This window comes from Temnothorax curvispinosus, unplaced genomic scaffold, assembly GCF_003070985.1.
Source record: "Temnothorax curvispinosus isolate PA1 unplaced genomic scaffold, ASM307098v1 QBEX01005011.1, whole genome shotgun sequence".
NCBI classification, from domain to species: domain Eukaryota; kingdom Metazoa; phylum Arthropoda; class Insecta; order Hymenoptera; family Formicidae; genus Temnothorax; species Temnothorax curvispinosus.
In genome coordinates this window covers 1,575,898-1,592,590 of record NW_020214791.1, presented here as the reverse complement: position 1 = coordinate 1,592,590, position 16,693 = coordinate 1,575,898, and the positions used below count along the sequence as shown (strand labels likewise).

The 16,693-nt window shown below is 38.8% G+C and overlaps 1 protein-coding gene and 1 long non-coding RNA gene across 5 annotated transcripts in view; one reads left to right on the top strand and one right to left on the bottom strand.

Annotated features, from left to right (window-relative positions):
- LOC112454354 overlaps window positions 1–5,361 on the bottom strand; it is a 144,217-nt gene extending 138,856 nt beyond the window's left edge. The window contains exons 1-2 of the long non-coding RNA XR_003040718.1: window positions 5,093–5,361; window positions 4,615–4,655 (exon numbers count right to left, since the gene is read on the bottom strand). This is a non-coding gene — a long non-coding RNA (uncharacterized LOC112454354). The remainder of the gene's footprint in view (window positions 1–4,614; window positions 4,656–5,092) is intronic.
- LOC112454350 (teneurin-m) overlaps window positions 1–16,693 on the top strand; it is a 516,441-nt gene that overhangs the window by 13,371 nt on the left and 486,377 nt on the right. The window lies entirely within an intron of this gene.

The window sequence follows — 16,693 nt, the reverse complement described above, 5'->3', positions numbered from 1 at the left end:
TGGCGCGATTATCTCAAGCACGCGCGTTTAAGATTTAATATTCCTTATTCATGTAATTATATCCGTATAAATATATAACATTAATAAAAATAATTAAAAATACAGATTTACCGAAATAATATAAACATATAAGTTTCAGTAATGACTCTTATGTAATATGACCAAAATAAACAAGCACAACTCAAAATTTTCTCTGCACTTGGGTGTGGTGTGTGTAATCTTTACGCTCGTTCTATGATTAAAGTGTTTAGATTTCACCTGCGCTTTGACAATGATCGGCAAAGGCCACCGACGAGATATCAAGTTCAAGTGCTCACACGTTGGTGAATCCGGTGTACATGCATCTTGAGGCTACGCGAATAGGGAAGGAGACGATCAATCCCGTCGATAGAGGGAACTCGGGAGAAACTCATTGAGAAGCACTTCGACGATAGCACGTCGGCGAAGAACAAGCGCGGTGTGCGGGCCCGGTTCTTCCATTTATCGAGCGAACGCGAAGCTGAAGTTCGAAGCCGCGACGGAAGGAACGAACGCGGGCGACATGGCGCAAGAAAGCGTTGACAACGAAAGCCAATATGGTGGTTAATGAGAGGGTCGCGTCAACTTTCAGCGTTCCGCAACGGCCGTGAGAGAGAAAGGGCGAGAGAAAAGCGGCTAAAGGATCGAGAGGGACGCCGATAGAGATGGTGCCGACATAGAAAAAGGGACGGGACTGAAGTGCGCTGTGGGGGTGAGATTGTAAAGAGTGTTTACTTAACCCCTGCCCCGCCTCGAGGTGAGTGCAGCTGTCTATAAAGACCGCGGATCTCTCTATAACGGGGAAGAAGAAAAGCTAAGCGAACGTTAGACAGAGATGCGAAGAGAAAAAGACGTGGAGAGAAAGAAGAAAGGAAATGTTGGGTCTGCTGAACGAATACAAGCGGTTTTTACGCGCGGCCTGTTTATACGACAATACTTTTAGCACACTGACTCCGCGACTCCGCACCACAACCAAGTCCAAATAACGTTTTTATCAACCGTATGCTCTCCTTCGCATTATATATCTATTAGATAAATTATATCTTTCATGCACCTTCCAAAAAATATGATCTTAAAATAATAATTAGATATCATAAATTTGAGAATTGAGCGATCAATGATTCGCTGAGATAGATTATATTCTGTTTGAAATTTTAACTTGCGACGTTAGAAGTGATAATTTCTAATCGAATATGTTTTCTATTTTATGAACTAGATTGTCAAATGTATGTATATTTAGAACTGACAAGTATTATATTTGGTCTACAGTCTACACATATAAACGTTATAATGCGAGATATTAAAACTATCTCTCACACGTGTTAAATAAGTTAATTTAGATTTATACGTGAATTCTTGTTCTTTTAAGTCAGTATCTGACAAGAATGTATGCACAAAACGCGTTTTCTTTGGCAAACAAAACAACCTAGAAGTTTCTCGCGCCTGCCAATGTTACATTGTATACTTTTTACGTCATATTCTATCGCATTCTCTGCTGATGCGTTTGCTTAGATGCATTTTGTTAAAACCAGTTACTACATTTTCCAAATTGAAGTAAAATTGTTTCATTGATTTTCGCAAACTCTTTCATTTAATTACAATAACTCGTTCATATATAAATACATTCAACTAAATTATGACAAAATTTTTAGTATTTTATAGCGATTTTGATCTTTTTCAATAATAATATAATAAATAATATCAGAAATTTATTCTCGTGTGGAATATAGCATATAAAATTTCTGTGAATAACAATTTGGATATCAAAATGCACGTGAATACATGTAAACGCATTGAAATGATTATCCACGACCCCCCTTTCAAGTGCTTTTCTTGAAGCAATAAAAGCAATGGTACACTCTGGTCTCTTTGCAAAATCCTGCCAACATAATGGAGTGTCCTCTCAGTTATACTGTTTGAGATGAGCCGTGGTCTGAACGTGACATTTGCATTTGTACAAGCAAAAGCGGCAGCAACAGTTTGCGATGGAAGCAAACATATATTTTTCCCAAGGGTGACTTGTTACACGCGCCTTTTCATTTGTTTTTCTCGACATCCAAATCCATAGTTCTATTTATGTTTCAAATTTAAATTTAGTATTATAATATTCTTTGAAGATCAAAATTATAATTATTAATAACATCAGTTGAAAGACATGCTTGATATGCCTAATATACTTGTCAAGTGTACACTTATATGTATGTGTATTTATGGAAAGATAATATCTCGTTATTACGTCATGCTATTCGCAGTCTACAATTTTTTGGCGATTGGTACAGTTTTGCCTTCGATACAATTATCTAAATATGTTAACCGTTACTCTCCCTCTCTCTCTCTCTCTCTCTCTCTCTCTCTCTCTCTCTAACAAGCAAAAAACTACACAATATCAAAATAATGAACTGTCAAACGACAATCATCACGCGCATTTAGCGGACAAAGGCTCGTTACACAATGTCACCCGTCGACAAAATCGAACGTACCGGTTGACTCGCCGTCGCGCGTGTGTTAGCAAAACGTTAAATGCTGGACAAACATAATTTGTCCCCGCCACTCACAGACGTTTATTTGCCGACGCCTGGTCTACCGACTGATTTCGGAAGTGTGAAAGACCGGGCCTTCAGTCGCACCACTAAAGTGCCGCTGAAGTGCCCGCCATGTTTTGCCCTCGCAAAGCCAAGGCAAGCTTTTCCGGGAGACCGCGTGCAACACGAAAGAGAACGAAGTACCACACGGGAAGACTAATGAGGAGTAATGAAACACGACTAAACTGAAAAGAGCAGCGAGGGCTGTTGGGCGCGGCAGACGCGGAAAATGAAAGTATGCGAAGGGAGTATGTGACGACCGGTTACTTTAGCGAACGCATCGCTGCCATCCGAGGCCGTGACGTTGACGATGATTGACCGAGTAAAGTGATTTCATCGTCACATCACTGATACTGTGAATGAATGTTATGTTTTGCGGAAAATGTTATATAAATGATTTTTTAATAATTAAAAATACCTACCGCGATTAATTTTATAGATATCACGTATACGACGATAAATTTGTCGTACATAAATTCGACGATTAACGAATGAACTCCGAATTCATCTAAAGGTTTCAAACCAAAACCATTGCGAGATCTTCCTTCGCACGCTTCTCATTTTTCATTGTCGAAATACGGCACCAAGATTTCATTAATATTTCACCCTCCAAGAACGCGCGGAGCAAAGTGTATTTTTCCGTCGAAATCGAGCTTGTAAACGTGCAGTCGAGTATCGAATATTTCAGCTTGGGGAAACGCGCGATATACAAGCTGGCGTACGGGAAGGATGGGTGGTACGAAAGGGTGGTCTGTGACATCGAAGCCGGCTTGTCGAGTTTGGCTCGATGTTTGCCGAATACAGTCAAAGTGCATGTGAATTACCGCATTAACCTGGACTCGGCTTGTGTGTCAGCCGTGGTGTGCAGCGCGCGTAATTAAAACATTCTTGTCACCGGACGGATCGTCAGCGCAAACAGGAGTGCCCATCATTTCGATTTGAATTCATTTGGCGGTTGAATTAATTAGCGTCGCCGGTTTTCGTTTCACCGACGTGTCGGACGTGAGAATTCCAAGCGCAACGAGTAGCACCTCTATCTGAAATATTGATGCGCGCAATACCGGCTCCCCCAAAAACACACACAGAGGGAATTTCGAAACGAAAAACTTTTATCGCATGAACTGCAGACAGCTGACACGCGGCAATCTTTTCGTTAATATATTGAAAGCAATTTTGCATTCTCTAACGGTGATAAAAAGCTCAAAATTACTTTGAAATTACTTTGACGCTGAAATTACTTTGACTGATTTAAAGAATCGTCCTAGTAATTTCTATGTATGTGGATTATGCAGATTTACATTTTTTTTAATTAAAAAAAAATCTAAATTCGTCGGGCTGCTTTTACTATTTTATTGCTATTTTCTAAGCTAATATGAGAATAATCAAATTGAAGTAATTTTTTACTACGATTAATATTGTTATACATTATTACACATTTTGATATTAATTTAACTAATATTTATTTGAAAAAATAGGCGTATTCCGGAAATTATTACTTATTACTAGATGATATCTTCGCTCGTAACTACCTACATGTCGAGTTAAGAAGCTATTCGACGCAGTCGGACTCGATTCTGAACTTGGTAATACGCGAACATTCTCGAGGACCAATAAATAGCGAAGAAACGACCATCGGGCGAAGAGGTTTCGCATAAATAATGTGACTCTGACAGTAGAGTATTCCGACTGCATAGAGATTTTAGAGCGTGCTCTAACCATGACGAGTGCCATGTTTTATGGAATGTTCAACCGCATTTAAAGCTCGACGCGACAAGTCCGGCACGAGGGTACTTAAAATTCGGCGAGTAGCTCAACCACAGATCTCATACATTGTCTGGGGCTGTTTTTTTTCCACTCTCATATTTACCAATGATACTTGACATTTTTTTCACTCCCTCCTTTCCCAGCAATTGATAATTCACACGTCTATTAGTCTGATTTTAATATTCTGCGTATAATCCCAATAATATTAAAAAAAATTTCGATCTAGAATAAAAGATAATTTGACACTCACCAAACGATGCGCAGCAGCGGAGTTATAACAGGAACGTTGATCTGTAAAATAAAAACATATTCATACATTATAGCAACGCCCGAAATAGTTAATATCTCAAAAAATAACAATAATGAAATTAGAAGCTAATTACATACTCCGATATGAAAATTTAAAAATTTATAAAAAGTAAATTGCAAAAATTAGTCCGCTTCTGAACAACAATTAAATATCTAAAGTATTTTAAAACAAAAGTCGAAACAACTCGTGTATAATTTCGGCGAGTTCCATTTCCGACGATTCGTTTATTCGTGCATAAGAATCAATTGTTGCATTCGGTATCCAAGTATGAATTCAGCGAAATTATATCTTGTTTTCAAATAATAAAAAAATATCTTACGTTACGCAGCAAAGCGGTATCCGAATTACAGCACACGGCCACAATTAATTATAATGAACAACGGGCAAATAATAACAGGTAAGTAGAAAAATCGCTCACCTCGGGGTTGCTCCGCCGTTGCCCGATGCCTCTCCGGGCCGCCTCTCCTCCTCCCCCGCTACGCCATGTCGTTGCTCCAGGCACACGGATTCACACTCGCGGAAGGAAAGGTTACGATCGCTCGCGCATCGATCACCGAAAGATACCTACAACGAGATCGCCCGACACTACTTTACGCGGCACTCCCGCTATTACGTCGCGACGAGACAACGAGAAGGAACTGTCAGATCGCCCTAACAAGTCACGATCCGCCAAACGCCCATGGCTATCTCGCGAATTACCGCGATAAACGAATGCACGCCATTCATGCCAATTCACACGATACACGACACCACTGTTACCAGCCGCGGAGAGCTACACTCGTTCGAGACACTCGTGCACCTTCGCGCACCTTCGCGTACGGTACTTTCGCGCACTTTCCGCGCTTCGGGTAACACGAATACGCGACGCGCTTGGTCATGAAACCAAGTCACTGCTTCTTACGAGATTATTCTGTCTCGCCTTAACCTGACACGAATGCGAGTTACGGTGGGACAGATATCCGCGGAATGCGATGCCTGAGAAACACGGTCGTCGTCTATTTGCCGATAAATCGCGCGACAGATTTTGGTTGAACGACTCGCGCGAGGTGCACGGAGTCTCGACGAGCTTCCACACAAGCGACGAATTCCTGCCGATCGTTCTCTGCGGTCGATAGACATCGTGATTCATTGCGATTGTGCTTATTAATTAAGCGTACCTCTCAACCATCGATCTACAACGTGCGCGATTCACCCGACTCACCCCCCACAGCCAACAGACGCAGAGTGACTCGCCGCTCGCCGCCCGCCGCCCCACCCCGCCGGCGACACCTTAGTGCCGTGCCGCGCGACGCTACGCGAGTCAAATTAACGGTTGTTCGTTGCCGATGGAAAGTGGCGTCTAAAAATTGTACGGATTATAGGATTTTCGAACGCACAAATCCTCGAGGCACACATAACGTATTATTCATAAACGATTGATATTTCACGGCTGTTCGTTGCTCCCGTTACTTGATTCGCGTATTACTCCGCGCTCCGATTCGGTAATTATAACGTTCAGACCGGCGCGATGGAAAGTTTGAAATTTGCGACGTGAGTGTATCCAAGCTTCTTTGGCTGCGTTCGGTAACGTCACCCGGGTACACGGGTATACTCCCTTCTCCTCTTCTAACTCGCTGAGATGGAAAGAGAAGAGAGTATACTCGTGTGCACTCGTATTTTAAAAGAGAAAAATAATAATTTATAAACAAATATCTTTTCGTTATTTCGGACGCGTAAAATTACGTTAAGAGGGAACTATTTCATTTGTCGGACGACAAATTTTTCAAGCCCGTTGATTGGTTACAGGACAGAAAAGTTCTCAAGTCTCTAGAAATTAGCCAATCAATAATACGCTTGAAAATTTTGTCGTACGACACATGAAACAGCAGCCTTAAAACAGTATAAGTGTTTTAAAAGAGGAAAATAATAATTTACATACGAATACATATCTGTTCGCTATTTCGGACGAATCGCGCAAAATACTTGTTTCGATAAATAAAGTAGTAAATCTAATCTCAATATACATCTACGAGTCGTCAATCGTGGAAGTTAATCGTATTTGTCCGCCGCGAGAACCCGACATTTATGATATAGATTCTTGGTCAAAATCTAACGTAATAATATTAGATCTTGCGATTAAATAACTCGCATTCTACGGATGTTCATCTAATTTTATTTCGTATTTTCTCGTATTATCGATCGTTTGTATCAACATGGCGTGATCGTCTCGAAACATGTAACTGTTATTTGAAGATGCGCCAAAATGCCCCTATGAACGAGTGCAGCGTGAAGTTGCTCAAATACCGTCCGCCTGCCGCCATTAGAGATTCATTCGCTGCGCCACTTTGCGTCGCGTTACGGGACACGTCGGACGGATCGTAGTTTATTAGTGCTAAAATCGTGGTTCCTTCGCGATATTCTTTCTAATACAGAGCATTCTTTCGTTGCTATAAGTAATAAAGTACGCGCCACGCACTATTAACGTCGAGAGTGCCATGCTTACTGTCGCACGGACAACGTATTCCGGTAATCAGTGACATAACTGCGCGTCTAACCCTTTTCTTTACGAGTGACTAATTATGTGGAAACAACGCCTGAAGAAACAACGACTGTGGAACTAGAGAGGAGGAGGAGGTCAGGGTGGCATCGGGCGGCCAGCGGAGCGACGTGGGGGTAAGTAATTTATTATTCATTTATTTGTCACTTGCATAATTAATTGTTTATTCCTGTGACGGCCGTGGCACCATTCCGTGCACTATTTCGCCATATTATTTAATGCAATGCATAGAAAATAATTTGGATTATATTAAGACACTGAAAGTGTTTAACAAAATACTTATGTTTAATATTTATATTCTCTACATATATGAATATCTACTTTGATAAATAGTCGCTGTCTCAATGAAGCTACAAATCTTTAATCGAGAAAGTTATTTAATCGCCAGATCTAATATTCCTAATTAATCACTATATATAATGCATTCTAAGATATATTATATATATCTGTCACAGGGGCTTTGTGTAATTTGTTTATTTTTTTGCAAAATTCCCAGAGTATCCACAAAAAACCGGGATATTGTACTGAATAAAAATTATTAATATAAATATAAATATAAATTTATGTAATTTTTTATATTTATATTTATAAACATAATTTATAAATCATTTATAAATATAAATTAAGTAAGAATTTCAATTCACAATTTCACTGACAGAACCAGGATTTTGTAAAATCATTAGTAAGATTGCGTAATTTTTATTCATTCCACAATTCCAGTTTTTTGTGGATTTTCTAGGAATTTTGCAGAAAAACGAATTACATGAAATCCCTGCGACATATATATATTTTCATTTTATTTAATTTTTCATACATATATATATTTTTTTTCAAGCTTGTGTTTTAAGTTACTCCTCGTCAGAGGGGAATACAGGATATTCACTTATTTTACTTTTTCACTCAATAAAGCCGACCGGCTTTGTATTTGTAATGTAATTAGAAGCGTAGTAGAATCGGCGTGCTCAATGAAAAGCGGATTGAGAGAACTGTTTCTTCTGACTTTTGCCGCTTTCCGTTTCCCTCCCACATTCCGGCCATCCCTCTCCTATCGCTTTTTCTCATCTACCATTGAATCGCGGTTCTTATCTTTGAGAAGTACGAAAAGCCTCGGCACTTCCTTGATTCGCGAAACAAAGGCCGCTAGATTGAAATTCGTTTATTGCAGCCCGGCTGCTTCTATCGAGTTCGACGTTATTCTTTCTATTACAACGATAAGACCGGTGAAGTCCATTCACGACTTCCGCCCACCGTTTCTTTCATTCGAGTTTTCTTTCCCCGAGTTACCTCTTTTTTTTTTAAACTTTAGCTAATTAGAATTGATGCTATTAAATTATACCACTGCTTATCAAAAACGTTCCAATACCTATTTCAATACCAAATAGCATCAAATGTAATCTCGTTTTTTTTCCTCAAGGCTGTTATATTCATCGCGGGTTATATTCATCGCGGGTATAAACTATTGTAATTCGCAGCTATTTTGTCAAACAGTCTGCGAATCATTCAAAGTATAAAATTTCTTTTGCGTACAATTCAGTCAATTCAGTCAATATCTTCGATGAATAATTTCAGAATAAAATTCGATCGTTCGGCTTTGCATAACTATTCAAAAAGGGTGATATAACAAGTGGCGTAATAATAGAGGACCTTTCGACTTTTTCTTCTACTGTCGAAATGTTCTCTTGAGAAAAGATGAACGATCAAGCGAATTGTTCGGAGTATGTCCGCGCAGAAAAAGGAGATGTACGAGAAAAGAGAGAAAACAGCTGCGTCAGTTAAACGACACTGACGTCTCTTGCTCGGTTGAAATTCTCGGATGCCATTTAGTTCAAAAAAAAAGAGATAGAGAGATAGAGATAGAGATAGAGATAGAGATAGATAGCTATATAGATAGAGAGAGAAAGAATAAATAACGTCAATTCCGGTCGCCGCAAAGATTCGAAACGCAGTGGACGATGACGTTTGTTTATGCAAATTCTTACTGCAGAGGCTCCCCCGAGCCTTACGTTCTTCCGCGCCTTTCATTTTTCTGTTTATCTCAGCTATCTCTCCGATTGACGTCACGCACGGACATCCCCCTAAGACGAACAGACTTGACAGTCGTTTACCATCTTACCTCATTGAAATATTTTATATTTGACGAAGGAAAAATTGATCGTCTTACGGTTTACCGTTTTCGTATATACATACGCTGTTAAATTTGACCCGTAATGTCGCTGTCGTGGATTCGATCGTAAAAGAAGTCTCAGGCCGATGATTTACGACATATGCCTCGCCGTTTTGCTTTCCGGATAAAAATCGTGAGAAAAATGCACTCTAATTTTTATTCGGACCGACAGACAGGCGGCGGCTCGCATTATCTACGTAATTAGTGTCATACATAAATGAGCGAACGACGCGTTACAAAGGCGACAATGATCGTGTTGGATTATATGTGTCTTTATAAATTGGGCGGAAATGATTAATTATTGTCGCATACGGTACTTTCAACATTTATCTATGTTCCTCCATTCATTACTCGCGCGAATGTAAAATGTTCTAGTATATTGGATATTTGATTGCCATCGGAAATTACGGTCGATGACTATTATCGGTGATAATGACTCGTCTTTATCGTTTCGGCGAGCTGAATTTAATTTTACAAACTCTTGCTTGAAGCCCTTACGTCTCTTTGATTGTCATCGTGGGAACCGAGTTGAATGGCCGTTAGCGCAGTGAAAATTAATATTTGCCCAACCTAAAAGTTTCAAGAAGACTTAACGAAAGTGTCAAGTATGCTTATTAACTTGTTCGCGCGCAAGAAGATTATGTGTGTGTGTGTATGTATATATATTTCATAAAAAAGAAAATTGCACGCGTTTGCGAATCGTCTTTACGGACTGAAACAAAAGTGAAAGGGACATCTCTCGTGTCTCCGCTCGTATTTCTTCGTCTTCGGCGAGGAAGGATTTTCCCGGCCAAGACGTGGGCTATTTGCTGAGAACGTTGGACACGGCCGATCCGCACAGACGGCTACCATAAAGAAGGATGTCATCGCGAATCCAGAAGCGTCGGTTGTTTCCCGTAGCCACACATACACACACGCACACACATGTGTCGGGAAACGCGTAGCCGGGATAACGCATCGCTGTAAACTTTGCACAGGAGCGGCTTTGTTTCGAGCCATTTCGTAGCGCAAAGCGTATCCGGATATATTCGATGGCGTGTTTTAACGTTGAATCGGATTGGACGTATCACCGCGAGATTACTTGTTGCCTTCATTTTACGTAGGTCGTGTTTGAGATACATCATTTAAAAAAGTTGCGAACCGTTAATGTTACAACTCTATTGAAGTGTAATATTAGCCACTTCGTAATTTTACTAAACTTTTTAAAAAATAATTATTACTTCCATATTATGTTACTACATTACATTATTTTATATTTACACTTTTAATATTATTTAAAACAAAACATAAATTTGCATTTTATCTTGAATTCATAATTTGTTTCAATCTTTTATTTCGAATCTTATTCCATCGTATGATGCGCGCAATATTAGAGAGAATCTCGAATCCGGAAATCACCGCGGAATTCAATATGCGCGCAACCAAAGGGGCGAGAAGAACGTCTTCCAAGCACGGACGAATACACGAGATCCTGTACGAAAACATTACGTCAAATTTGAATAAACTAGCTGTTGCGCGAGCAACCGCGTCGCTGTAAGAACCGGTGGAGCCTGTGGCTGGTTGCAAAAGCGAACAGGAGATGATGGGGAAAAAGGGCGGCGCGGCGCGCGACGGCGGCGGCGCGCGGTATAGTTGCTTTATCCGTTGCGGTGCGCGGACCGTCGACTTTTATGAAATACTGCCTGGCGAAAGTTCACCGTAGGACCACCGAGCCGCTGACACCTGCAATCTGCGTTCTCGGCTGCATTCGAGATGCATGCGCCAACACGCCCGTCGGCGGTATATCCGTATTTTACGATTACTCTCGCGCGGGCTGTCTGTGGCTCCGCGGGACTTGCCCGCACGGCGGAAAGCGTTGTGACGCATCGCTTTTTCCGGTACGTGCTGTTGTCTTAGGTATGAATTGTGAAAACAAACGGGATCTACGAACGGCCTACGAACGAAATCCAGGATATTGCGCATGTTAAGAAAGAGGGCGAAATTCGAAGCTTCGCGAAGACAAAAATTTTCTCTTTGCTATTAATTAGGGTTTTCTAAGCTTCAAATTATTTTATTTAGTATTAGTATTTAAGTTTGGGTTACTTAAATAAAGAAACTTAAATAAACTTATATTTTTTTATCATCAGTTATTATCAATTATAAAGAATAATTTTTACTTCTACTGGAAACGGTAACAGTACTCGATGCAGTATGTAAGAAATGTAAGGATTAATTCAAGCTCTCTTGATGTTTGATGAGGATCCATGTTTTATTGTGCGTAATTACGGCATATGCGATGTTTCGAGATTTAATTATCTCCAAGTTCTCTCCTCGTCATCATCCCCCATGTTTGCCGAGACAAATATCAACCGTCGCGCTTCCTTCGCAGCAATCCTGCCAATAGTAAAGCCAAGTTGGAAACGTCGATAAATCAGGTTAGTGCTAGCGGAGAGAGCATTATTTACGTTCGATCCGGCGGCGAGTTTAGAAGTTTTAATAGCTCAGTGACATTTGTTTCCGGACTGGGACGAACGCGGCGTATAACGCATATTGGGAATCTCTGCGCTCTGCCGTCTTGCCACCTTATCCATAGAAAAGTTTCACAATCGAAGTTTTCTGAGTTGTTTATGACGTCAGTAGCTCGCTGCAATAGCCTATCCTCCGAGAGAGTTACGACATATACTTTTATATTATCACTACTTCAGCGATCCATCCACTTACAAAACATATGCGCCCGTTTCTATATTTCTAGCAAAATCAAGTTATATCATGATGCAAACTCGAAAACGAAAGCACATGAGCTTGTTGATTATTTTTACAAAATGCAAAGTACAAGATTCATCGCACTTTTCTGCAATCGCGTGTTCTTTGATGCGTCTTGGTTTTTCTATAAATATTACAAAAAATCTGGTAATTTAAAAGCATTTTTAACATTGAAAGAATGAGGATTTAAAATAACTGATTCAATTTTATTCTTCTGTCACACAATCGCAACTATAGCGCTTATTTAATTAGAAATTTAACTTTTTGACTGATTGCCAGGACAATTGTAACAAATTGTCGCAATTATTTTTAATTTGCGATAATGGCTCTTCAAGACCTTTTTACATTTATGAAAAATTGTGAATTATAAACGTCGATATTTGATGATTTACTTGAGAAAAATGTTCACGTACGCATATGGTTTAATAAGTTCGCTTATCGATTCTCATCAGGTATGTCCTGCTACCTGCCTGACTTACACGAAACTATTTTGTAGTACAAAAGCGCGGCTCGCATGCCCTTCGCGTTATTAATTATTCATCTCGCGCCACGAGAACGGCGACGTAATGAGCGCTCGTGTTTGCGTCTCTCTTCTCTCGACCCTCTCTCTCTCGCTCTCTCTCCCTCTCTCTCTCTCTCTCTCTCTCTCTCTTTCTCTTGTTCGGTCTTCCACTCACATGGCGCTTCTTCATCCATTCTTGCCTCGCGCGCGGCTTTTGCTCGAAAGTCAAGAAAGATTATTAATAGCTCGCTCCCGCGTGAATTATCGTGTGCTCTACGAGATATCGTCGCGAGCACGTGCGATATTCAGCGAGTTGACTCCGCGTTGCACTGCAGCATTAGCGCCTGGTACAGCACGGGAAAATATCTGACCCAGTAGAAATTGGGTTGCTCCTCGAGATGCTTCGTTGCATTAATATGAGATCAGATGCCTTGCATTCAGTGGCCTGCCTTCCATGTTATCTCACAAGTTCATCGAACTCTTGCTATGTGCGCTACTCGAGAATTTAAACTTTATTTAGTTTTTTTTACGAAAAGTAAAGAGAGCAAATAAATTTTAATAATCGCGAAGATTTTTTTATATAACCGGTCTTGATATATTTTTAACTAAGAGATTTCATCTGCAGAAGTTAAGTTATTAAATATGCAAAGCGAGTTATCGTTCGTGTAATTGCAAAAGCTATCCATTTCATTGGACGTATTGGAATTTCAATTAAGGACCTCTGTTCATAAATATTATTCAACAATACTATATACATAGCATAATATATTTTTCAAGTATTTAACTAACTCGCATCTCTGGTCATAATACATTTAAACATCGTTTGCGAGGATCTCGAACGGTTTAATGGCGTGGTGCTCGAAAAGGTATGGGGTATGTCGGCACACGACGGAGGAACTAAGAAAGAAAGGAAGAGGAAGAAAATTTTCTCTTCGGAGCAGGAATATACCCCGTCTCTTTCTCCAATAAAGGCGATACAAACGAGCTCATTATGCGAAAAGGGGCGCGGTTTCAGAGTGGAGCGCCGGTGCAGCCACCACGAAAACGAACTCTCGGAGTCAGTTCTCGACAGTCTGGTTCCTCGGCCGTTCCCGCGGCGATAAAGATAAAGGAACGACGAACCGACCAGGCCGGCGTAAACGCGCCGCGCTCCACCGCGGCGCCATAACGCTCCCCTATCGCGCGTATAACGTTCGAACATTAATTTGCATTCGCGTGGCTTCCTGCCGGCTTCGTCTGCTTCAAGGCAATGGACGGAGCCAGATGGGCATGCGATAACCAGTCAAAAAGAATATCCGCTTTGTCGAGCGAGATATAAATTGCATTTTTTTCGTCGAGATAGGGAAATTAGGAGCGGCGCGAAGTTTTCCGGTGTAAACCCGTTTTTTACGCTGCTGGTATCTTCTTTTTCTTTTTTAATAGCTGTATGAAGAAACTCGGGTCATGAATTTTATTTAACGTAATACGATATTATTCTTGAACATTGTATATATCAAAGTACATTCTGCGAGAGTTTGCTATATACTGCAGCTGGTACTGGGTTAATCCTTCACATTGTGCTTTCTCCCCCGTTGAATGTATATCTAGAATTCTTACGCAGTCACATTACATTTCTTATGAAAAATTCTATTTATATAAGAAATGATCAGAATCAAAATGAATCAAATAAAGTTCACTTTAAATAAATTCATATCTAAAGTAAATTCTACAAATTATAGATAATCCAATGTCTAATATTCATACATTATCTACTTTAGCCCAGACGTTCTAATTTCTAAGAATATTCTTTCTATTTTCAGAAAATTTCATAGTATTGTCTTGATATAAAAAGTAGAATACATATTCTAATTTTGATCCTTTTGATAAAACATTTATAAATTTTTCACACTTCCGTTTTCCTAAAAAGATAATCATCTTATGTCAAGCCGTGATTAAAGCTAGCAAATCAGACTTGTTATCAGCAGCGTCATGCAAGGCGGCATCTCCTCCTCACGTTTGTCGAAGTATATATAGGTCTTCCGCAGATTCTTCAAGTCACGAGTTCCTGACGTAGTTCCGCGATTGGCTAGTCTACTCAAGAGCCGCGCGACAAGAGAGTAGCCTCGCTCAAAAGACTCATTAACCCCACGGAGTCGTTAGCATATTCGTCCGTTGACCCGATCTTGACGAAGAGAAACCACTCGAATCTTTATGCGCACACATGTTTTCCCCAAACAAAGAATGGCAATTATTAGACTCAAAGAAAAACGTGGGCAAGTAGTTAGCCGTTTGAAGACTTCTTGAATTTCAGAAATTAGACATAATTGCAGATTTTTTTACAGGGATTAAATTTAATATTTTTTCTTCTGATATTTCCAATAGATTGTGTCATAAATTATTATAAATGAATAACTGTATGTATACAATAAAAGAGTTACTTGTTTGTTTCCATTTCGCGGTTGAGGATTGTATGCATAGATAATATTATATTATGTATTACACGTGTGTGTAACCTTTTTTATATAAAATATTACAGAGCGTCAAATTATACAAGTTACATAAATAATATTGTTATCTTGTTGCAATTCTCACGTATGTTGAACGTTTGAATGGCTGTAATTATAAATGCAAGCAGCAAGATATACATTGTCGATGACGTCAAACAAAATCAATAATTACCATTATGTGATTGTACAGGTTGTATGACTATTGCGTATTGTATATTTATTTATAATAAATTTGATCAAATATAGCTAATTCATACATTATACATTATCTGAGTAAATAAAAAAGTAAAAATAGACAGATATGAATATTTGATGCAAACGATATAAAAAATTACCATTGAATAAAATTAAAAACTCTTTAACTTTAAAGTAAAATTAATGTATTTTATTAATTTATTAATGAAAAAGTCAATTACACATTAACTCTAGCTATTAAAATATATATTATGCTCCTTACATGTAAAAGAACATCAAGTTGGATATAAAAAATCAATTTCTATTCCATTAAAAGCAAAATATCCAGGAATATTTCCCAGTTTTTCGAAGCTTGGATATGCATCTCATACATTATTACATTATCAAAGTATTGTTTTCCAATAATAGACGAAAATTTTCGCTTCAAATAAATGTTTTAATAGTTTATTTTGACAACCAATTTTCTGACAATAAAAAATAAAAGATCTAAAATACCTAATCTAAAAACTTATTATATATTATCGGATAGCCTTATAGAATTGTTAATACAACATATATAAATCATATATGTCATGATAATTGTATAAGATTTATGGATAAAGCTCATCATTCGTTGTCGTTTGTTTAAATGAATGACTAATAGAACTCCAAAAATAGAATACCAGAATCAAATTTATATAGTTTTTAGAATAACGGATAATTCCATCGAGCTGAAAAAGTTACCAATGTTGCCTTCCAGATTTTGTAAATTTGTGATGTAACTTAATAGCGAACTGCACACATGAATTTTGCAGTACAGGCATCGTTGGAACCCACTTCCGAAATTCGATGTCGAGTACTATGCGAATGATTATTTGAAAACGATTTGCGGAATCTCATTAAAAGCCATTTGCATCAAACGTCAATTAACTCATGTTACGCGTTAGAATATTCAGTGCACTTTGTGTTCGATCGGCCTTTAATTAGCGACAACAGTTAAGTCATCCAAATTGCAACATAAGGTTAAAATGTATATATTATATTATTTACTATCGCTTGATTTTTAAATAATATGAAAAATCACAAATATACGACAATAGTCACAAAAATATCGACTTTTAATTGATTTTTAATTTACAAAAATTTTTCTTGGAATTTATTTCTGGCTTCATATATTTTGACACGATACAGCTCAACATTTCTTCAATACGTTCGTATTTCAGGTAAACTTTGATCAAAAAGATGTTTAGTTCGATAGTTCCTACATACCCCTGAAATGTATTAGACATTCTCGCATTGAGAAGTACGCATACGTGTCGGTTTCTAGCTGGGTTAAAAGTCCGAACACGTCGCACCACCGTCGATCTGCACCAAAATTTCAACTGAATTTGATTTTTTTCGTTCTTTCGTAATCC